The 4,558-nt window shown below is 32.0% G+C and overlaps 1 protein-coding gene across 2 annotated transcripts in view; it reads left to right on the top strand.

Annotated features, from left to right (window-relative positions):
* The window catches only part of LOC108740741 (carboxypeptidase M), a gene marked incomplete in the record, with an annotated part of 19,779 nt that continues 15,221 nt past the window's right edge, over positions 1 to 4,558 (top strand). The window contains 1 exon segment of one of the 2 annotated variants that reach the window (XM_025976533.1): positions 1 to 516. 2 annotated transcript variants of the gene reach the window in all.

The raw sequence follows: 4,558 nt of genomic DNA, 5'->3' as shown, positions 1-4,558 counted from the left end.
GAAAACCCGTAAAGGTCGCGGACAGGAGGTCGACCAGGTGAGTTCGCGTCTAACAAACAAACGAATCAACGGTCTCATCCATCGAATCGTGCAGACTTTACTTGATCGGTTTTCAATGCTGCAAGTTTGTACTTCGTGAATGAGTACATGCAGTAGCAGATAGACAGAGTTTTGAGTTTGAGTTTCTAAGTCTTCAGCGTACATACATACATATATCTACCTCCATCGCCGTGACCGAATTACGGCCGTCCGTAGCGCTTACCTTGACATTGCTTGCTGAAGTTTCCCCGTTTGTTCGTCGTCTATTGTTGCCGTATTTGTTACCTGATGCTTTTCTAGCCAGAATACATCACGCATACAATCCTTTATTTGTCCTTTTGTACGTAACGGCCAGGGAATTTGTAGCAGCCACCTTCGACTTTCCGGATGTACCGTACGATTAGTTATAACAAAACAAAAGTTTCTTATACTTTGCAACAATCAAAGCAAAACTAGTTGGCAGTAACAATATTGAGGGTAAGTCTTTTTTTTATAACAAATACTTTTATTTCACTACATAAATAATTAAAAACTGAATGGGGTTTCAACTTTAAGAAAGTCTCCGATGTAGATATATATGAGTCCTGAGGTAAGCCAACAATAAGTTGGTCGAAACGTTGAAAAATATCGGTTAGTTTACTAGAAATTCAAAACATATGGTATTTATGGATAAAATATAATATAAAACGAGTGTAATTTGTGTTAAACAAATGTTAGTTTTAACACTATTTTTTTTACGTATTTTTTAATTGTCTTAAAATCCTTAATCACAATTAAATTATAGAATTGTTTCAATTCGTTGAGTAGGACTAGTTAACTATTTAGATCAAATGTTTATACGTTGCGCTTTTTTGCACCTTAATGCTACATGTAGGAATTGTAATTATTAATGCCAATTTAATTCGTATTCAAATTATCGAATTGCTAATCTACAAGTTTATCGATATTAATTACAAAGAAATTAAATTTCACTTTAAGCGACGATGATCCATGATAAAAAGTTTAATTAAAAACATAATTACATGTCCATATACAGAGTGTTTTAGAAATGATGTCACTATTTTTTTTCAGTTTCATAAAACATCGACATAAATTTCACAGTAGGACAGATACTTATAATACACTTTTAGATATGTATACAGGGTGTTAGGTAACTTCAAGCACGCTGTAATAGTGAATCTAAGAACGTTAAATGTTTTGAAATTAGCAAAAAAAAGAAGAAAAATTAATCTCCTACTGAATATATCTCAAAATTTAATAGTGAAATTTCCTCTTTGGATGTTTTTGTTTGTAAACAATTTGGTTTATTTGTTTATTGTCTAATCGTAAGTAAATATACTGTGTACACGGTAAGGTTTTTCCGATAGATATTTAAATATTGTATGTTGGGCGTGTGATGCAATTTAGAATGGGGTTTTTACATTTTACCGTTTTATTACAACAATAAATTATTTTATAAATAAATACGCTTTATTTCTGTAACTCGAAGGCTTGAAATAAATGGGATTGTACAAGTGCTTCTGTTTTGAATATTTTTATCGTAATTGTAATTGATAATTGTTTCAAAAAAAAAATTTTTAATCAATTTGCAACTTCTGTAGACTGTAATTCGAATAGTAAAGTGAATTATAACATGTTCTGCTTATTTAGATATATGTCACTCGTATTTCAAAAGGTAAAGAGTTTTCCAAGGATAGCTAGTCTTATTAGAATAATCTTGTTATTATCCATGCAGTAGTGTTTGTAACCTTGAAATAATATTTTTTCAGATATTAAATATAAGCCGATCGCACATACCTGTTGGTGCATTAATTACTCACTAAAGCTTTAATTATCGCATGTTTCATACCTACCGTATAAAAACGGCTTCGTTTCAATTTTACTGATAAACGACAATTTTATTTTAAAAACAATTTCGTTTATGTTTTGAATGCATCTTTCGAACCTTTCCATGTTCTCAGAGAATTTTTCGATAAACTCTCATCGTCACAAGATCATTAATTGAAGAGACGACTTCCCACCATGGTAGTTCTTCACCATTTTTAAAGCCTTACCAGTTTTCGGGAAAGAACAAAGAAGGACTTTCTAACTTTCAATACAACAACAGTGGAAGGTTCAGTTACATTAGATTTATCTTGCTATAACTGCTTCCAAATTTCACTCCAAAGGACTCAGCTAGATCCCTCTGTTAAACTCTTTGAAACTGATTTCTGGTAGTTCTTGATGTGTAGGTCAAGAATCTCAATGGTCGTAAGTCGTAAAAACTTATATTTTTTAGATATGGTCCCTTAAAGTTCCATTCGTCATCCGTAAGGACTTCCAGGGTACAATTATACCTATTATACATATTAAATACGTTCAAGTAAACACATACACATATCACGATCTGATACTTATTATATGTGTCTTGCACATTACGAATATGTCATGGTTTCGAACGAGGGATGACAAAAGTTGTCTGATTACACCTCTGAGTACACCAACTTTCCCCATTAGTACCTACACTATGACGTTGAGGTGTTCTTTACTTTTTCAGAATGCATTAGCATCCCTGGTGCGAAACCATAAGTATATACTTGAACGTATTCAATATAAATGTACCTTGGAAATCCTTAAGGAAGAATGCAACTTTAAGGGACCATATATCTCAAAAAGGAGAGTTTTTACGCCTTAGCACTTATTAAAACTTTTGATCTACACGTCGAGAACTACCAGAATCCAAAGTTCAACAAGGTCATTTTCCGTAAGTATCTACTGGGTTCCTTTGCTGCAAGTTGCTTCTAAACCAAACAAAGCAACTCAAACTTCTTTTTCTTCTTAACAAGAGCATCAGTTCCGGAATTAGAGCTTTTATATTTTTATATCTTATTATTGAATAATATCAGCAAGTATCTCCTTAAAGAAACACGTAAACTCTTACAGATGATTTACATATTTAGCTTTTATTTTGTACAGTTGTCAAACTTTATCGAACTCTCTAAACAGCCTTCATCTAAAATGAATCTATCCTAATACAGAAAACCTTGCAGAAAGTTGTTATAGAAAATCGTAGATTAACGATAATTGTTTATAGTAGAATAAAAACATATTGTTTATTATGTTTTACTGACAATTTTGTTGATACAATGTGTGACCACTTCCTACTGTCCCTTTATCAGCTTAGAGAACGATTACAGAACCCTCAGAATTCTTTAGAAATACTAATAAAACTACCCCATTTTATATCTCTAGTTATCTGCCGAATAAAACATTAAATTCATTTAGACATTTTGATTTGAATCGTGCTAAATAAACAAAAAAAACAGAGTCAAATTTTATAGGCATAGATACAAATAAGAATATCTTTTTTTTTTTCATGGAAAATTTCATAATTCCCTTACATTCGCAAAAGAATAGCTCATTTAAACATGTTGTCTGAAATATGTACAATTAACCATGTGGATGGCTAATTAACTCTCCTAATGAACATTTCCTGTCCATTGTACTAGTCGTAATTCTACTTTTTCGTTTTTTCTTGCGGTTTACCCCCTAAGCAGCGCTGAACAGAGTCGTAATTTAATTATTTTAAATTTTAAATCGCGCTAGTCCATAACAGTAGAATGTGGAGAGCTCCACGCCATTTAGTTCGCGGACCGAATAATTGCCTTCAATATTGTTGGATGTCTGCCACAAATAATTGATTTTAATGCACGGTAATTACATGACAATCATTTTCATTATCCCGGTCACAATGTTGATAATTCGAAATTTCACCTTTTCTACTCACGATTCATACCTACCTGTCAATGACTACTTATTAAATATGTGAAATGATTTGAAAGTGTTAACAAAATGATGAAAGTGACAAAAAATAAGGAAACTGCACGTCTGACTTGGAGATATATACGTACTTATAATTTATAATAAATAGAACTAGTTTCGAGAACAATCGAAATTCGACCAATCTGCTTTCCAATAAATAATTGAGATGCATTTAAATTTTAATACTTTGAAACAATCAGGAACAAAATTGTGATAATCGGAACAATTCCAGGCCAATGCACCACATTGTTTTACTTTTTAACTTGTCTTAACGACAAAATATACAAATTATTCTTATTCTTATTTTGGACACAATATTCTTTGAATGATATAATATTTATTTGAAACCAGTTTTTCGATTTTTTATTTACCCACTACAAACTACCTCAAATTAATGAGGGAAAAATTGTTGCTGTTGTTACCCCCCGCCGGGAATCGAACCCGGGACCTTTGGCTTTACGCACCAATGTTCTGATCACTAAACCACGAGAGGTGACAACAGCAACAACGATCAACCGACCTACAAGGTTAACGATCCGTCGATTTTTTATTAACTTAATTATATATACCATAAATATATGAAATCCTATGACATTGTTAGTTACTTAATAGTGGATTAATATGCAATATTAATTTGAAATCATTTTTTCGATTTTTTATTTACCCACTACAAACTACCTCAAATTAATGAGGGAAAAATTGTTGCTGTTGTCACACC

This window comes from Agrilus planipennis, unplaced genomic scaffold (assembly GCF_000699045.2).
Source record: "Agrilus planipennis isolate EAB-ADULT unplaced genomic scaffold, Apla_2.0 scaffold21, whole genome shotgun sequence".
NCBI lineage: Eukaryota > Metazoa > Arthropoda > Insecta > Coleoptera > Buprestidae > Agrilus > Agrilus planipennis.
The sequence above is the reverse complement of the archived record's forward strand: the minus strand, read 5'-3'. Positions and strand labels throughout refer to the sequence as shown.